The sequence below is a fragment of the Triticum urartu genome, chromosome 6, assembly GCF_003073215.2.
Source record: "Triticum urartu cultivar G1812 chromosome 6, Tu2.1, whole genome shotgun sequence".
In the NCBI taxonomy this organism is placed as follows: Eukaryota; Viridiplantae; Streptophyta; class Magnoliopsida; order Poales; family Poaceae; genus Triticum; species Triticum urartu.
Window position 1 is genome coordinate 534,683,088 of NC_053027.1, and position 20,712 is coordinate 534,703,799.

Here is a 20,712-nt window from a genome sequence, read left to right on the forward strand (position 1 = left end):
CGCTCCATCTACCTTCGGGATTAGTATTGAACCGAGATAAATGTTATCAGGTGTCTACGTTGAGCATGAATATGATTAGATCATGTTCATTGCAATACGGTCATTCATTTAAGTTAGAGAATAATGGTTATTCTGTTTATATGAATGATACCTTTCATGGTCATGCACCCTATGTGAATGGTTCATTGAATCTCGGTCGTGGTAATACACATGTTCACGCCAAAAGATGTAGAGTTAATAATGATAGTACCACTTTCTCATGGCACTGCCGCTTAGGTCATATTGGCGTAAGATGCATGAAGAAACTCCATGTCGATGGATGTTTGGAGTCACTTGATTTTGAATCGCTTGACACATGCGAGCCATGCCTCATGGACAGGATGACCAAGACCCCGCTTTCAGGTACAATGAAACGAGAAAGTGACTTGTTGGAAATCATACATGCTGATGCGTGTGATCCAATGAGAATTGAAGCGTGCGGTGGATATCGCTATTTTCTCATCTTCGCTGACGATATGAGTAGATATAGGTATATTTGCTTAATGAAGCACAAGTCTGAAACGTTTGAAAAGTTCAAGCGATTTCAGATTGAAGTTAAGAATCATCATAACAAGAAGATCAAATTCCTACGATCTGATCAATGAGAATATCTGAGTTATGAGTTTGGCAAACACTTAAGACATTGTGGAACTGTTTCACAGTTGAAGCCACCTGGAACACCACTGGGTTATGGTGTGTCCGGACGTCGTAATCGAACCCTATGAGATATGGTGCGATCTATAATGTCTCTTACCAATCTACCATTTTCATTTTGAGGTTATGCGTTAGAGACAGCTGCATTCACTTTAGATAGGACACCATCTAAGTCCGTTGAGACGACATCGTATGAACATTGGTTTGGCAAGAAACCAAAGTTGTCGCTTCTTAATGTTTGGGGCTGCGATGCTTAAGGCTTCAGCCGGAGAAGCTCGGACCCAAAGCAGACAAACACATCTTCATAGGATACCCAAAGGTGACAGTAGGGTATACCTTCCATCTCAGATCCGAGGGCAAATTGTTTGTCGCTAAGAACGGGTCCTTTCTCGATAAGGAGTTTCTCTCGAAAGAATTGAGTGGGAGGAAGATAGAACTTGATGAGGTTGTCGAACCTTTACTTCAACCAGAGAGTGATGCAACGTAGAAAGATGTTTTCTGTGGAGCCTACGTCTGTTGAATAGGAAGTTAATGATAGTGATCATGAAGCTTCGGATCAAGTTGCTATCGAACCTCGTAGGTCGACAAGGATATGTACTACTCCTGAGTGGTATGGTAATCACGTCTTAGATATCATGTTGTTAGACAACGATGAACCTACGAGCTATGGAGAAGCGATGGTGGGCCCGTATTCCGACAAATGGTTAGAAGCCATGAAATCCGAGATAGGATCCATATATCAGAACAAAGTATGGACTTTGGTGGACTTGCCCGATGATCGGCAAGCCATTGAGATAAATGGGTCTTTAAGAAGAAGACGGACGTGGGTGGTAATGTTACCGTCTATGAAGCTCGACTTGTGGGAAAGAGTCTTTTCACAAGTTCAAGGAGTTGACTACGACGAGAATTTCTCACCCGTAGCGATGCTTAAGTCCGTCGGAATCATGTTAGCATTAGTTGTATTTTCCGATTCCGTCGGAATCAAGTTTTCTTACTAGTTTTCGTAAGAAAAGTTGTATGTGATACAATAAAAGGTTTTGACGATCCTAAGAATGCTGGAAGGTATGCTAGCTCCGGCAATCCTTCTATGGACTAGAGCAGGCATCTCGGAATCGGAATATATGTTTTGATGGAGTGATCAAAGCTTTTAGGTTTATACAATGTTTGCTAGAAACTTGTATTTACAAGAAAGTGAGTGGGAGCACTACAACATTTCTGATAAGTATATGTGGATGACATATTGTTGATCCGAAATGATGTAGAATTTCTGGAAAGCATAAACGGTTGTTTGAAGAGTGATTTTCAAAGGAAGACCTGGATAAAGCTGCTTACATATTGGGCATCGGGATCTATAGAAATAGATCAAGACGCCTGATGATACTTTCAAAGAACGCACACCTTGACATGTTTTTGAAGGATTTCAAAATAGATCAGTCAAAGAAGGGGTTCTTACCTGAGTTGTAAGGTGTGAAGTTGAGTAAGACTCAAAGCTTGACCACGGGAGAAGAAAGAGGAAGGACGAAGGTCATCCCCTATGCTTTTGTCATAGGCTCTATACGGTATGCCATGCTGAAGTACCGCACCTGATGTGTGCCTTGCCACATGTCTGGCAAGAGGGTACAAAGGTGATCTAGGAGTAGATCACCGGGTAGCGGTCAAAAATTATCCTTAGAGGAATAAGGAAATGTTTCTCGGTTATGGAGGTGATAAAGAGTTCGACATAAAGAGTTACATCGATGCAAGCTTGACACCTATCTGGATAGCTCTGAGTAGAGATACCGGATACGTAAAATGGAGCAACAATTTGGAATAGCTCCAAGTGGAACGTGGTAGCAGCATCTACGATATAAAGTTTTGCGAAATACATAGGGATCTGAATATGGCAAGACTCGTTGACTACAACCTCTCTCACAAGCATAACATGATCAAACCCATAACTCTTTGAGTGATTATCACATAGTGATGTGAACTAGATCATTGAGTCTAGTAGACTCTTGGATGTAGGTCACATGGCGATGTGACCTGTGAGTGTTAATCACATGGCGGTGTGAACTAGATTATTGACTCTAGTGCAAGTGGGAGACTGTTGGAAATATGCCCTAGAGGCAATAATAAATTAGTTATTATTATTATATTTCATTGTTCATGATAATCGTTTATTATCCATGTTATAATTGTATTGATAGGAAACTCAGATACATGTGTGGATACATAGACAACACCATGTCCCTAGTAAGCCTCTAGTTGACTAGCTCGTTGATCAATAGATGGTTACGGTTTCCTGACCATGGACATTGGATGTTGTTGATAACGGGATCACATCATTAGGAGAATGATGTGATGGACAAGACCCAATCCTAAGCCTAGCACAAAGATAGTGTAGTTCGTATGCTAAAGCTTTTCTAATGTCAAGTATCATTTCCTTAGACCATGAGATTGTGCAACTCCCGAATACTGTAGGAGTGCTTTGGGTGTGCCAAACGTCACAACGTAACTGGGTGGCTATAAAGGTACACTACAGGTATCTCCGAAAGTGTCTGTTGGGTTGGCACGAATCGAGACTGGGATTTGTCACTCCGTGTAAACGGAGAGGTATCTCTGGGCCCACTCGGTAGGACATCATCATAATGTGCACAATGTGACCAAGGAGTTGATCACGGGATGATGTGTTACGGAACGAGTAAAGAGACTTGTCGGTAATGAGATTGAACAAGGTATCGGGATACCGACGATCGAATCTCGGGCAAGTATCGTACCGCTAGACAAAGGGAATTGTATACGGGGTTGATTAAATCCTTGACATCGTGGTTCATCCGATGAGAGCATCGTGGAGCATGTGGGAGCCAACATGGGTATCCAGATCCCGCTGTTGGTTATTGACCGGAGAGTTGTCTCGGCCATGTCTGCATGACTCCTGAACCCGTAGGGTCTACACACTTAAGGTTCGATGACGCTAGGGTTATAGGGAAAGTATGTATGCGGTTACCGAATGTTGTTCGGAGTCCCGGATGAGATCCCGGACGTCATGAGGAGTTCCGGAATGGTCCGGAGGTAAAGATTGATATATAGGAAGTATGGTTTTGGCCACCGGAATTGTTCCGGGCATCACCGGTAGTGTACCGGGACCACCAGAGGGGTCCGGGGGTCCACCAGGTGGGGCCACCAGCCCCGAAGGCTTACATGGGCCAATAGTGGGAAGGGACCAGCCCCTAGGTGGGCTGGGGCGCCTCCCACCAAGGCCCAAGGCGTCCTCAAGGGGAGAGGGGGCAAACCCTAGGCGCAGATGGGCCCTAAGGCCCACCCTAGGTGCGCCCCCCTCTCTCTCCCCCTTGGCCGCCTCCTAGATGGGATCTGGGGGCTGCCGCCACCCCTAGGGAGGGAACCCTAGGTGGGGGCGCAGCCCCTCCCCTCCCCCTATATATACTTGAGCAAAGGGGCAGCCCAACACACGATTCAATCTCCCTGTTGGCGCAGCCCTACCCCTCTTCCTCCTCGTCTCTCATAGTGCTTGGCGAAGCCCTGCTGGAGTCTCGCGCTCCTCCACCACCACCACGCCGTCGTGCTGCTGCTGGATGGAGTCTTCCCCAACCTCTCCTTCTCCCCTTGCTGGATCAAGGCATAGGAGACGTCACCGGGCTGTACGTGTGTTGAACACGGAGGTGTCGTCCGTTCGGCACTAGGATCATCGGTGATTTGGATCACGACAAGTACGACTCCATCAACCCCGTTCACTTGAACGCTTCCGCTTAGCGATCTACAAGGGTATGTAGATGCACTCTCCTTCCCCTCGTTGCTAGATTACTCCATAGATTGATCTTGGTGATGCATAGAAAATTTTGAATTTTTGCTACGTTCCCCAACACTATCTTTACCGTTTTTCTTAGTTCGATCCTATTAGTAGTATCTTGATCTAGTAGAATAAAGTTTATGGCATGATCTAGTTTTGAGTTTTGCTTTATGATCTCTCTATGTAAACGAGTCCGTGAGCTATATATAATAAATATTAGTGTTGAGTCAAGGGCTTGATTATTTTGCCATGATCTTGGGTGAATAAAAGAAAGAGAAAAAGAATAAAAAGAAATAAAAAGTTCATATTGATCTTATTGAGAGTAATGACTTCACATAGAAAGAGTATGATGATTAAAAGTTGTTGGGAGTTGGCAAACATAGCTTTGGTCATTGTTGCAATTAATAGGAAGTAATAAAGAAAGAGAGGTTTTCACATATAGATATATTATCATTGACATCTTTTATGATTGGGAGCACTCATTAAAATATGACATGCTAAAGAGTTGATGTTGGACAAGGAAGACAAAGTAATGAGTTATGTATTTCTTATATCTAAGATAAAGTATGTTGTCATGGATCCTCTAACTTGTTGAGCTTGCCTTTCCCCCTCATGCTAGCCAAATTCTCAGCACCAAGTAGAAATACTACTTGTGCTTCCAAATACCCTTAAACCAATTTTGCCATGAGAGTCCGCCATATCTACCTATGGATTGAGTAAGATCCTTCAAGTAAGTTGTCATCGGTGCAAAGCAATAAAAATTGCTCTAAATATGTATGATTGATTGGTGTGGGAGAAATAAGCTTTATACGATCTTGTGATGTGGAAGTAATAAAAGCGACGGACTGCATAATAAAGGTTCATATCACAAGGGGCAATATAAAGTGACATTCTTTCGCATTGAGATTTTATATATCCAACCATAAAAGCGCATGGCAACCTCTACTTCCCTCTGCGAAGGGCCTATCCTTTATTATTATCTTCTACCTTATGCAAGAGCCATGGTGATCTTCACCTTTTCTTTTTCATTTTATCCTTTGGCAAGCTCAGCATGTTGGAAAGAACATGATATACATATATCTAATTGGATGTAGGGGAGCATGAACCATTATTGTTGACATTACCTTTGAGGTAAAAGGTTGTGGGGCAAAACTATAAGCCCCTATCTTTCTCTGTGTCCGATTAAAACTCCGTAACCACAAGTATCGCGTGAGTGTTAGCAATTATGGAGGACTAAATGATAGTTGAGTATGTGGACTTGCTTTTTAGCTCTGACATGGACTCTTTCCGATGTTATGATAAATTGTAATTGCTTCAATAACTGAGATTATAGTTTGTCGGAGCCCAATAAGGTTTATGATTTATACTCTTGCATTGTGAATAGATCATCACTTGAACATAAGTAATCATATGACAAAATCTATATATGTTGCTGTTATGAGAATAATCATGATGCCTTCATGTCCGTATTTTATTTTTTTCGACGCCTCTACCTCTAAACATGAGGACATATTTATTGTTATCGGCTTTTCGCTTGAGGAAAAGCGAGGTCTAAGCTTGGGGGAGTTGATACGTCCATTTTGCATCATGCTTTTATATCGATATTTATCACATTATGGACTGTTATTTCACTTTATGTCACAATACTTATGGCTATTCTCTCTTATTTTACAAGGTTTGCATAAGGAGGGAGAATGCCGGCAACTGGAATTCTGGTCTGGAAAAGGAGCAAATATTAGAGACCTATTCTGCGCAACTCCAAAATTCCTGAAACTCCACGAAACGTCTTAAAAGAAATAAAGAAAAATCCACGCCAAAGATGAAGGCCAGGGGGCCCACACCCTGCTGACGAGGGTGGGGGGCGCCCCCCCTAGGGCGCGCCCCCCTACCTCGTGGGCCCCCTGGTGGCTCTCCGATGCCCATCTTCTCCTATATGAGGTCTTTCGATGAGAAAAAAATAAAAAGGAACTTTTCGGGACGAGACTCCGCCGCCACGAGGCTGAACCTTGGCGGATCCAATCTAGAGCTCCGGCAGAGCTGTTCTGCCGGGGAAACTTCCCTCCGGGAGGGGGAAATCATCACCATCGTCATCACCAACGCTCCTCTCATCGGGAGAGGGCAATCTCCATCAACATCCTCACCAGCACCATCTCATCTCCAAACCCTAGTTCATCTCTTGTATCCAATTCTTGTCTCAAAGTCCGGGATTGGTGCTAGTAGGTTGCTAGTAGTGTTGATTACTCCTTGTAGTTGATGCTAGTTGGTTTATTTGGTGGAAGATCATATGTTCAGATCCTATATGCGTATTATTACCCCTCTGATTATGAACATGAATATGCTTTGTGAGTAATTACGTTTGTTCCTGAGGACAAGGGAGAAGTCTTGCTATTAGTAGTCATGTGAATTTGGTATTCGTTTGATATTTTGATAAGATGTATGTTGTCTAGCCTCTAGTGGTGTTATGTGAACGTCGACTACATAACACTTCACCATTATTTGGGCCTAGAGGAAGGCATTGGGAAGTAATAAGTAGATGATGGGTTGCTAGAGTGACAGAAGCTTAAACCCTAGTTTATGCGTTGCTTCGTAAGGGGCTGATTTGGATCCATATGTTTCATGCTATGGTTAGGTTTACCTTAATACTTTTGTTGTAGTTGCGGATGCTTGCAATAGAGGTTAATCATAAGTGGGATGCTTGTTCAAGTAAGAACAGCACCCAAGCACCGGTCCACCCACATATCAAATCATCAAAGTATCGAATGCGAATCATATGAACGTGATGAAAACTAGCTTGACGATATTCCCATGTGTCCTCGGGAGCGCTTTTCCTATTATAAGAGTTTGTTCCAGCTTGTCCTTTGCTACAAAAGGATTGGGCCACCTCGCTGCACTTTATTTACTTTTGTTACTTGTTGTTCGTTACAACCTATCTTATCACAAAACTATTTGTTACCACTTATTTCAGTACTTGCAGAGAATACCTTGCTGAAAACCGCTTATCATTTCCTTCTGCTCCTCGTTGGGTTCGACACTCTTACTTATTGAAAGGACTACGATAGATCCCCTATACTTGTGGGTCATCACCTTCCTCTCCTCTTTCCATGAGGAGAAAGGAGGCGCCACCACTACTATTGGGCCCTTGTGGCCCAATTCTGTTTTGACCACTTGGCCTTTTTAAAATGGTTCACCGTTGGGGACGTAGGAGCAATCTTAATACCATTGATTTTACCCTCTCTTTCAGCTTGGTGCAACAAAGTAGAGAAACCTTCCGCGCAGATTAGAAACAAATAGGGTGAGATGGGGTCACCTTGTCGCAGGCCCTTTCCAGGGACGATAGCATCTGTGATATCTCCGTTAACTCGAAACCTGTAGGTCACAGTAGTCACACACTTCATAATCAGTTGGGTAAACTCATCCACAAAACCCAAACGTTTCATCATGCCCTCCAAAAAGGCCACTCCACTCTATCATAAGCCTTGCTCATATCTAGTTTGAGGGCCATATAAACATCCTTTCCACTTCTCTTTCTCCTCATAAAATGCGTCATCTCACAAGCAAGGATGGTGTTGTCCGATATTAGCCGCCCCAGGACAAATGCACTTTGGTTAGCTGATATGAGTTCATCCAAGATCACCTTGAGTCGGTTGGCGAGAACTTTGGAAACAAGCTTATACACCACATTGCAAAGGCTAATAGGGCGAAGATCTTTGATATGATCCGGGTTCCGAACATATGGGATGAGTACCACAATAGTTTCATTCCATCCCTCCGGTATGCTGCCGCCTTGCAATACACGTAGAACTTCTTGTACCACAACCTCACACACCGTCCCCCAAAATCTCTTGTAGAAACCAGCCGGCATACCATCAGCCCCAAGGGCTTTTAAGTCTCCCATATCATCCAGCGCACTCTTTATTTCTTGAGCCATGTACTCTTTTTGGAGGAAGGTGTTCATTTGTGGAGTCACACGAGGCGTAACACAATGTAGAACTTGCTCCATTTGAGAACCTACCATGGGGGTAAACAAGCTAGAGAAATGGTTAGTTATGAGAGCCTTTAAGCCCTCCTCCCCTTCTACCTCCACACCATCCTCTCCCTTCAATTTATGAATCATATTTTGCCTCTTCCTCTCCAACGCTACACCATGGAAGTAATCTGTGTTACGATCTCCCTTTGTCAACCAATTGACATGTGCCCGCTACTGCCAAAAGATATCAAGCTGCTCCTCCAACCGTCCAAGTTTTCACCGTACCACTTGCTCACGCTTCACCTCTGCCTCCCACAACTCCTACCTTCGGCACTCCTCCAACTCCTGCCGCAACTTCTTTATTCTTTTCTGGAGATCACCCAAAACTTCTTGATAACCCACAAGTATAGGGGATCGCAACAGTTTTCAAGGGTAGAGTATTAAACCCAAATTTATAGATTTGACACAAGGGGAGCCAAAGAATATTCTCAAGTATTAGTAGCTGAGTTGTCAACTCAACCACACCTAGATAACTTAATATCTGCAGCAAAGTATTTAGTAGCAAAGTAATATGATAGTAGTGGTAATGGTAGCAAAAGTAACAATAGCAAAAGTAATATTTTTGGTGTTTTGTAGTGATTGTAACAATAGCAACGGAAAAGTAAATAAGCGAAGAACAATATATGGAAAGCTCGTAGGCATTGGATCGATGATGGAGAATTATGCCGGATGCGATCGATCATGTAACAGTCATAACCTAGGGTGACACAGAACTAGCTCCAGTTCATCAATGTAATGTAGGCATGTATTCCGAATATAGTCATACGTGCTTATGGAAAAGAACTTGCATGACATCTTTTGTCCTACCCTCCCATGGCAGCGGGGTCCTAATGGAAACTAAGGGATATTAAGGCCTCCTTTAATAGAGTATCGGACCAAAGCATTAACAAATAGTGAATACATGAACTCCTCAAACTACGGTCATCACCGGTAGTGGTCCCGATTATTGTCACTTCGGGGTTAATGGATCATAACACATAATAGGTGACTATAGACTTGCAAGATAGGATCAAGAACTCACATATATTCATGAAAACATAATAGGTTCAGATCTGAAATCATGGCACTCGGGCCCTAGTGACAAGCATTAGGCATAGCAAAGTCATAGCAACATCAATCTCAGAACATAGTGGATACTAGGGATCAAACCCTAACAAAACTAACTCGATTACATGATAAATCTCATCCAACCCATCACCGTCCAGCAAGCCTATGATGGAATTACTCACGCACGGCGGTGAGCATCATGAAATTGGTGATGGAGGAAGGTTGATGATGATGATGGCGACGGATTCCCCTCTCCGGAGCCCCGAACGGACTCCAGATCAGCCCTCCCGAGAGAGTTTAGGGCTTGGTAGCGGCTCCGTATCCTAAAACGCGATGAACCCTTCTCTCTGATTTTTTTTCTCCCCAAACACGAATATATGGAGTCAAGGTTGAGGTCGGTGGAGCGTCAGGGGGACCACAAGGCAGGGGGGCGCGCCCAGGGGGCAGGCGCGCCCCCACCCTCGTGGACAGGTGGAGGCCCCCCTGACGTGGATTCTTCTTCCAGTATTTTTTATATATTCCAAAATAATTATCCATTGATTTTCAGGTCATTCCGAGAACTTTTATTTCTGCACAAAAATAACACCATGACAATTCTGCTGAAAACAGCGTCAGTCCATATTAGTTCCATTCAAATCATACAAGTTAGAGTCCAAAACAAGGGCAAAAGTGTTTGGAAAAGTAGATACGACGGAGACGTATCAACTCTCCCAAGCTTAAACCTTTGCTTGTCCTCAAGCAATTCAGCTGATAAACTGAAAGTGATAAAGAAAAACTTTTACAAACTCTATTTGCTCTTGTTGTTGCAAATATATAAAGCCAGCATTCAAGTTTTCAGCAAAGATTATGAACTAACCATATTCACAATAACACTTAGGTCTCATGTTTACTCATATCAATGGCATAATCAGCTAGCGAGCAATAATAATAAATCTCGGATGACAACACTTTCTCAAAACAATCATGATACGATATAACAAGATGGTATCTCGCTAGCCCTTTCTGAGACCACAAAACATAAATGCAGAGCATCTTTAAAGATCAAGGACTGACTAGACATTGTAATTCATGGTAAAAGAGATCCAGTCAAGTCATACTCAATGTAAACTAACAGTAATGGATGCAAATGACAGAGGTGCTCTCCAACTGGTGCTTTTTAATAAGAGGATGATGACTCAACATAAAAGTAAATAGATAGGCCCTTCGCACAGGGAAGCAGGGATTTGTATAGGTGCTAGAGCTCGGTTTTGAAATAGATATCAGTAATATTTTGAGCGGTATACTTTCATTGTCAACATAACAACTGAGAGATCTCGATATCTTCCATGCTACACACATTATAGGCGGTTCCCAAACAGAATGGTAAAGTTTATACTCCCCCTCCACCAACAAGCATCAATCCATGGCTTGCTCGAAACAACGAGTGCCTCCAACTAACAACAATCCTGGGGGAGTTTTGTTTGCAATTATTTTGATTTTGATTTGCTTAAAGCATGGGACCGGGCATCCCGGTGACCAGCCATGTTCTCGTGAGTGAGGAGCGGAGTCCACTCCTCTTGAGAATAACCCGCCTAGCATGGAAGATACAGACAACCCTAGTTGATACATGAGCTATTCGAGTATACAAAACATAATGTTTATTTGAAGGTTTAGAGTTTGACACATACAAATTTACTTGGAACGACAGGTAGATACCGTATATAGGTAGGTATGGTGGACTCATATGGAACTACTTTGGGGTTTATGGAATTGGATGCACAAGCAGTATTCCCGCTTAGTACAAGTGAAGGCTAGAAAAAGACTGGGAAGCGACCAGCTAGAGAGCGACAACAATCATGAACATGCATTAAAATTAATCAACACTGAATGCAAACATGAGTAGGATATAATGCACCATGAACATAAATATCGTAGAGGCTATGTTGATTTTGTTTCAACTACATGCGTGAACATGTGCCAAGTCAAGCCACTTGAATCGTTCAAAATAGGATACCACCCTATCATATCACATCACAACCATTTTAATAGCATGTTGGCACGCAAGGTAAACCATTATAAACTCCTAACTAATTAAGCATGGCATAAGCAACTATAATCTCTAATTGTCATTGCAAACATGTTTATTCATAATAGGTTGAATCAGGAACGATGAACTAATCATATTTACAAAAATAAGAGAGGTCGAGTTCATACCAATTTTTCTCATCTCAATAAGTTCATCATATAATCATCATTATTGCCTTTCACTTGCACGACCGAATAGTGTGGATAATAATAATAGTGTACGTGCATTGGACTAAGCTGGAATCTGCAAGCATTCAATTCAAGAGAGAAGACAAGGTAATATGGGCTCTTTGTTAGGTCAACAATAATGCAAATGAGTGCCACTCAACATTTTCATCATGGTCTTCTCCTCTCACCCCTAAAGAACAAGAAAAGAAATAAAACTATTTACATGGGAAAGCTCCCAACAAGCAAATGAAGAACATGAAATCTTTTTGCGTTTTCTTTTTAATAATTACTACAAGCATGGAAATTAAAACTAGCTAAAAGCTACAACTAATTTTTTTTGTTTTTTCTTAAGGTTTATCAAACACACAAGAAGAAAGCATAAAAAGGAAATAAACTAGCATTGATATTACAATGAAAAAGTATGAGCACAGATATTTAGCAATGAGTGTGTGAACATAAATGTAATGTCGGTGGAAAATACGTACTCCCCCAAGCTTAGGCTTTTGGCCTAAGTTGGTATAATGCCACAGATAGCCTGGCGGATATCCAAAGTTGTAGTTGGGGTCGTACTGAGATGCAGCAGTCATTGCATCGTGGGCTGCAGCTTGGAGGCGAGCTATCTCAGCCCTCCTCTTATAGTCTTCCGCCTCCTCTCTGGTTATAAAATATCTCCCTTTTGCCTGAAAGTCAAAGAAAGTAGAAGTAGGGAGAGCGACGTGATAGGTGCGTCGTCTGTCAAAGATTAGTCGGTACTAGAGGAACTGATCGTTCCTCTCAACAAAATGATGACGAACCATAGCCTCATAATCCAAATAAGCAGGAGGCAACTCAATATCATCCTCACGTATGGTTATACCAAGAAAAATAGCTATATGGGTTGCATAAATTCCACCAAAGAAATCTCCATTAAATCTATTATGATGCAACCTACGTGCAACGACTCCCAAATTATAATGTGTTCATTGATCGCCAACAACCGGATTGTATCTGCGGCATTGTGTTCTGACAAGTACTCCGGGCCAAACACTCAACCACAGCTTTGCAAAACTTGTACAATGATGCAAGGCATGTGAACACACTCATGCGGACATACTCATCCACAGGATCACCGGGAATTCCGTATGCAAGCATCCGAATAGTTGCAGTACATTTTTGATAAGAGGCGAAGCCAACCCTTCTGAGGCATCATTGCCGGGGTACTGATCCACGAGCACCTATGGGACCGGCGGGCCGAGTCCCTTTCGGTTCGGCGGGGGCGGCGGTCGCACGAAGAGCGGATCGAGGCGAAGCACACGAGCAGTTTACCCAGGTTCGGGCCGCACGGATGCGTAAAACCCTACTCCTGCTTTGTGGTTTGTATTGAGTTCTTGATCGGGAGCGCGGAGTGCTACAGTACACTCCAGCAGCTAACGAGACCGAGCGTGAGTGTTCTCCCTCCCCTCCCTCTACGTTGCGCACGGGCCTCCTTTTATATGCTCAAGGGGTCACCGACAGGTGGCAACGGAGACAAAGGGTAAAAATGGAAAGGTGATGCGGTAGGTACAGCTACCTGCTACAGCGTATCATACCTAACCCTGACGGCAGGGGACAAGGGCATTAAATGCCCGTCTGCGTCGTCTAAACAGTGCAAAAGGGACTGTCAGGGACGCCACCACTCGCCACGATGGCAATCTTGTCAGCGCCGCTGGCCACCGCGCACCGCTGGCTGCACAGCCTCCCGCCACGTACGCCTGGAAGGGTCCCAGAGCGACACGTTGGTGGATGTGCTGGAGCGCGGGCACAGAGTGGTGGCTTGCCGCGGCAAGCGCCTTGCCGCGGTTGTTGTTTTGTCGCGTCCGGGAGCTTGTCGCTCACCGGGCCTTGCCGGGACACGTGGCGCGTCGATGCAAGTTCCTTGAGATGCCTTGGTTGGCCTTCCCGGCAAGCTCCTCTTGCCGGGGTCTTGAGATGCCTTTGTTGGCCTTCCCGACAAGCTCCTCTTGCCGGGGTCTTGTCTCCTTGGCTTGGATACTTTGTCCTTGAATGGCTCCAAAGGAACCACAGAGGACCTTGGCAGTCACCCGGCAAGCCTTGCCGCGGGATGCTGCGACTGCCCGTGCACAAGTTCGGGATACTAGGGTACCCCTACTCTAGTACACCGATAGGAGCCCCCGGGCCTGGGCCACACACGGTGTCGAGCGCTGTTGGACCAGGCCCAAAGCAGGGCATGGGCACGCGTGGCCTGGGTTACGCCGTATCTCTCTCCGTATCCACCGCGCCCTCCCCGAATGGCACGCGTTGAATGCGGCGTCGTGGGAGAGATCGTGGGTGGTTTCTTTATTCGGAAAGGCGGAACGTCCGCCCCCTCCCTCTTTATAAGCAGGGGAAACAGGGGTAGTTCGCCCATTCGCCGGTTGCTGCTTCAATCTCGGAAATCTCCGCCGCTCCCTTGTCTTCCCAAATCTGAAAGAGAGCAGCGCCCCGCCCCCCATCGCCACCAGCACCACCAACACCGTCGACCTCCTCCACCACTTCCTCCATGGCTCCGAGAGCCGACAAGGGGAAGGTTGTGAAGTCGACCGAGGCGCAGTGGCTTGCGGCGCTGCGAAAGGAGCGGGCAGTCTTCCCCCCCAAGCTCGCCGCGAGGGAGCTGAGGGAGAACTACTACCTCTTCTGGTCGACGGAGACGCGAGCGCACCCGCGCACGAAGGTACTTCCAGCCGCCGCTTGGAAGACGGCTCCAAATGGATATCCTTTCTTCGCCTTGTTCTTCTACTGCGGGCTCTGCCCGCCCTTCTCTGAGTTCTTCTGCGATATTATGAACACCTACGGGTTCCACCTCCTTGATTTCACCCCCAATGCTGTTCTGACCATGGCAGTTTTCGCACATCTCTGCGAAAACTTTGTCGGAGTCCATCCCAATGTAGCCCTTTTTCGCCACTTCTTTATGCCCCGAGTAGAGAGAGGAGAGCCTTTATCTGGCGGAATCGCTTGGATCTCGAGGGCCGGCAAGAAGGACACTTATCTGGAGGGAGAGTTCCGCGGCAAGTGGGAGGAATGGAGAGCAGACTGGTGCTGGATTGACGAGGAGAACCCGCAGCCGTTTAACGCCCGGCGCCAAGTCCCAGTAGCACGCGGCAGCGATTGGAGTGACGTGGCCCCGGAAGACGATAGGCTGAAGATTGCCGTCACCCGGATCCTACGCCTCAGGCTTGCCGGGCTCACTGTAGGCGCTGTTGGCGCAGATTTTCTTCGTCGCCGCATCGCCCCCCTGCAGGAACGGGGGAGACCCGCCTGGGAATTCAAGAATGCGGTGGATATCATGAGGCTGCGGCCGGGCCTCAACTTCAACTTCACTGTTCTGGAGCTTAACGCGATGCTCCAGGAGCTGTTCAAGTATGACCCTCAACATCCTGAAGTGTTCAGGTTGCCGGGGGGTGTCGTTCCGTTGTGCAACAACTCCGCGCTCGACCGCATCCGTGCAATGATGCCGCTGTGCGATTCGCATGGAATTGTCCCAACTTGGCAAGAGCCTGCAGACGATGTCGTGCAGCAATTCTTCGATGGCTTGGTAGAAGTGCCGATCCGCTCCGACGAAAAGGATAGCCTCACCCGCGACACCACCGATGCGGAGATGACACGCATCGCCACTAGGCTGGAAGAGGCGGCGGCAGCCGTAGCCGCGGGCGAATTTGGATTCACCGTGGAGGAGGCAGAGGCAGCAGAAGCGGCAAGCCGTGCCGAGCGAGGGGAGCCCACCGGCGAGAGAGAGCTTGCCGGGCATGACGTCGAGTCAAGCGAGCCCACCAAGGATACAAGCGGCTCGCTGGAAATCAACTCCTCTTCCTCCTCATCTTCAGGCAGCTCGCCGCAAGCAGAGCCTCCATCCCCACCAAGAAGGCGTCTCCGCAAGGCCGGTGACGTAGCGGAGCGACAGGCGAGTCAACAGTCGTCGCGCCGCGTGACACGCTCCACCGCGGCAAGCACTGTTGCCGCGGGAGCACCTCACGCTGCGACGGCAACTGGAGCGGGGCCCTCCCAGACCACCGCTTCTACTCCTGCCGCTTCTCACGCCGCGGCGGCAGCCGGAGCGGGGTCGTCTCAGACCACCGCCACTGCTCCCGCCAAGCGGCCAAGGGAACCTACTCCCCCTTGCCGGAGACTTCTCCCTTGCCGGAGAGCTCTCCCTTGGCTCCTGGTGGGGCTGCTCTGCTCCTACACAAACCAACAGTCAGATATCAGCAAAGACAGAGTATCCATGCGCACCTCACAGCGGGAAGTGAACCATATTCTTACGCTGGGGGCTGCTCTGGAGAACAGTTGCCGGGTCCGGCAAGATTGTCTCGGACGCGCCCCCTGCTGTCGCGGTGGGTTCGTCCTCGATGATAATCACCGGGACCTTGGCCCTCTTCGCTGCTCTCTGGGCCAGAGTCCTAAAAAGGAATAAGTTCAGAGTAAAGCAAATGAGATACAAGACAAACAGCAAGAATTGAAGAACTACGAGTACAACAAGAGAATCTTACTCTTCTTCTTCCTCGTCGGAGCTGAACGCGGAGAAGTCGAGGTTGTGTGAACCAGATCCGGCGTTCACACGAGCTAGATCTTCATCATCTTCATCGACATGCCGCCGAAGAAGAAGGCTTCGGAGGCGGCTGCTCCATCCGCGCCGAACCCACCACCGCCGGAGCAAACGGCTGATGGGGCAGACGCCGGCGGAAGAACGGGCGTCGGCGAGGGAGCTCACGGTGCTGCCAGGTCCAAGGACAAGGCTGCGCTGCCCATCGGCGGCGTAGCCGGCTCCCACAACGACCGGGCGCACTCCAAGACCTCGGCGTCCGTACATGCACCGCGCCCATCTCAGGAGGCGCGGGACCGGCAGCGTCATGGTACTCACGGTACCATGCGTTTGCTGGACCAAGATCGAGCTGGTGGATCACGGAGTGCTCAAGACCAGCATGCACGCCAACATGCTGGCACGAGCAAGGCACGGTCGCCTGGACGGTATACTGCTCCTTCTAACATAGTTAGAAGTCCGAGCATATCCCGCTCCTCGCACCGTTCGCCACCGCCACCCACCACTGCAGAAGAAGCTTTGGCGCGAGCTCAACTGCTCCTGGACTACCCTCCAACGGCAGACAAGATCGACGACTGGAGGGCTACCATTCAGAGTCTCATCGGCTTCGCCAACGGCGACACTCAACGGCAGCCGAGCACGTCGCAGCTGCGGCAAGTCAGCCAGGCACGAGCCGGTGGCGACAAGACTGGTGGGGTTGCAACCACTGTGCACTCTCCGCCCCGAAGGCCAAGATCGCCGACTCGCCGGATCCACCTCGACAGCGACTCCACCGCGTCATCAGATCCACGAGCTCGTCGCGATCAACGCCAAGTTCTTCACGAACGACGGCAAGAAGACGCTCGTACTCGCATCGAGCGCCGAAGAGAAGCGCGACGTCAATCGGACCAGCGCGCTGGGCCCTCTGTCGACATGCATGCGCCAGGGGAACCAGGCGACTTGCCGTACGCGGTAGGTTGCCCTACGTTTACCCGTGAGCTGCGGCAAGTCTAGTGGCCCAGCACAAAGAATTTCAAGCCACACGTACCAGAGAAGTACGACGGCAAGTCGCATCCGTCGGAGTTCCTCAGCATCTACACCATCGCGGTGCATGCTGCCGGGGGACGGGACGACAAGATCCTTGCCAACTACTTCCCACTGGTGCTCAAGCCCAACGTCAGGTCCTGGCTCATGCACTTGCCGGATAACTCCATATCCTCCTGGGCAGACCTATGCCATCAGTTTGTCGGTGCCTTTACGGGCGGCCACAAACCTCATGGCCAAGAGAGTGACCTTCATCTGCTCGCCCAGAAGGAAGGAGAGCCCCTGCGCAAGTACATTCAGAGGTTCAGCCGTGTACATCACAACATCCCAGATGTCCACCCTGCCGCGGTCATCAGCGCGTTCCATCAGAACGTGCATAACCGCAGGATGTGGGAGGAGATGGCGATGTGCAAGATCAGAGACGTCAGTGAGCTGTATGCCCTGGCCGACAAGTGTGCACGCGCTGAGGAAGGGAGGAAACTCCCCGGAAAGGATACAGGAGCAGGAGGATCTGACAGCGAGGATGCCGCCCCGGCAAAGAAAAACCGGCGGCGGAACAACAGGAAGAAGAAAGGCAAAGATGTGCTAGTCATTGAGCAGTCCGGCAACGAAGGTGGCGCCAAGAAAGCCAAAGTTGGTAGCTCCGGCAAGGAGATTGCCGCATGCACCAACTGCCAGGCTGTGGCGATCGCCGACAAGCAGGACGGCACCAACAAGCAGTACTGCAAGATCCACCGCACCAAGGGCCATGACCTCCAGAGCTGCAAGAAGATCGAGCAGCTTGTCCAGCAGCAAAAGGCTGAATACGAGCGACGCGACAAGGAGAGGGCCCAAGGAGGCGCTGGAGAATCCGGCAAGAAGCGCGCCGGCCGGGGAGGACGCCGCGGCAAGGCCAAGCAGCGGCAAGGAGATAGACCTCCCCGCGGCCGCGACAAGGATGAAGATGACGACGACGATGAAGACATGGATGATGTCGAGACCAGTGAACAGGAGTTCCAGAAAGCCACAGAGGTCTTGTGCGTTGACGGTGGTGCTTCTCTGCATACTTCACACCGCCAACTCAAGCAGTGGGTGCGGGAAGTCAATGCGGCGGAACCACCTATCGAGTCACGCAAGCTTCTGAAATGGTCCAGCACGCCTATCATCTTTGATATTGAGGACCACCCTGACCGCACAACTGCGGTCGGGTGCTTGTCGATGTTGGTTTCACCAACTATCCGCAACCTCAAGGTCACTAAGATGCTAGTTGACGACGGGGCCGGCTTGAACCTGATCTCCTCCGCTGTACTCCAGAAACTCCAGATCCCTGACCGCGAGCTTGAAGAGACCGGCACATTCCAAGGAATCAACCCGGGAAGGAGCAAGCCGAAGGGGAAGGTCACGTTGCCAGTAACATTTGGCAGCGAGTTGAACTTCAGGACTGAGAGGGTCACTTTTGACGTTGCTGATTTTCCATTGCCTTACAATGGGATAATCGGCCGTCCAGCACTCGCCAAGTTCATGGCAGCCTCTCACTACGCATACAACATGCTGAAGATGCCAGGCCCGATAAGCGTCATCTCTGTCCCCGGCGACAAGAAGGATGCTCTTATCTGCGCCGACAAGATCTACCGGGAAGCGGCAGCCGCAACAGACCGCAAGTCACTTGCCGTTGAAGCTCCCGGGGGAGAAGAAGACCAAGTCCGGCAAGAGTTCTGATGCCCACTCCGGCAAGCGCACCTCTTCGGAGTGCTGCGCTGCCGTCGAGGACGCGCCATCGAGCTCCACCGGCAAGTGTAAGAAGACAATGGCAGCTTCGCCAGAGACCAAGAAGGTGTCCGCCAAGGAGGACGGCACTGGTGGTACCTTCACCATCAGCGCCACTCTCGACCCTAAATAGGAAAGCGCGCTCATTGCTTTCCTGCGGGCGAATGTCGACGTGTTTGCGTGGCAACCGTCTGACATCCCCGGTGTTCCCAGGAAAGTAATTGAGCACCATCTTGCCGTTTGTCCTCATGCACGGCCCGTCAAGCAGAAGGTCAGGAAGCAAGCAGTGGAGCGCCAAGAGTTCATCGCAGAAGAGATCAAGAAGTTGGAAGCAGCAGGCCTTGTCAGAGGAGTGCTCCATCCTACGTGGTTGGCCAATCCTGTAGTCGTGCGCAAGGTGAACGGGAAATGGAGACTTTGTATCGACTTTACCGATGTTAACAAAGCTTGTCCCAAAGACCCATTTCCTTTGCCGCGCATTGACCAGATTGTTGACTCCACGGCCGGATGTGACTTGCTTTCATTTCTTGACGCATACTCAGGATACCATCAGATCTTCATGGCAGAAGAGGATGAGGAGAAGACCGCATTCATCACTCCATGTGGCACGTACTGTTTCATACGGATGCCTTTCGGTTTAAAAAATGCTGGTTCAACATTTGCAAGGGTAGTCCATGTCGCTCTCGAGCCACAAATGCACAGAAATGTGGAAGCCTACATGGATGACATAGTGGTCAAGAGCAAGGACAAGGCAACTCTGATTCAAGATTTAGACGAGACTTTTGCAAATCTGCGCAAGATCAACCTCAAGCTCAACCCCGAGAAGTGTGTGTTTGGAGTCCCCTCCGGCAAGCTTCTCGGGTTCTTCGTGTCTCAGCGGGGAATCGAAGCCAATCCCGGCAAGATCAAGGCCATTGAGAAGATTGAAGCACCAAAGCGCGTCAAGGATGTACGAAGACTTGCCGGTTGCGTGGCTGCTCTCAGCAGGTTTATCTCTAGGTCTGCTGAGAGCGCCCTGCCGTTTTTCAAAATATTGAAAAAGGCAGGTCCAATGAAATGGACTCCGGAAGCGGAGGCTGCGCTGCAAGACTTGAAGAGATACTTGTCCTCCACTCCAATACTTGTTGCACCTAAGCCACAAGAGAAGTTGCTGTTGTATATAGCGGCAACCAATCAAGTGGTTAGTGCTGCGTTAGTAGCGGAGAGGGAGGCAGATGATGAGCCAGCAACCACGGCAGGCGCATCCAGCGACAAGCAGGGGGCTTCCCCGGCAAGCTCTGGTCCCGAGAAAGATGGATCTGCACAGATGCGTGAGGAGATACACAAGAGAATGGTACAGCGCCCAGTTTACTTTGTCAGTTCCCTTCTGCAGGGGGCTAGGTCAAGGTACTCTGGCGTACAGAAATTGCTTTTCGGCCTTCTCATGGCCTCGAGAAAGCTGCGCCATTACTTCCAAGCACACGAGATCACAGTTGTCACTCGCTTTCCGCTGAAGAGGATACCACAGAATCCAGAAGCGACAGGCAGGATTGTTGAGTGGGCACTGGAACTGTCAAGCTTTGGCCTTAAGTTTGAGAGTACTTCAACTATCCAAAGCAGAGCATT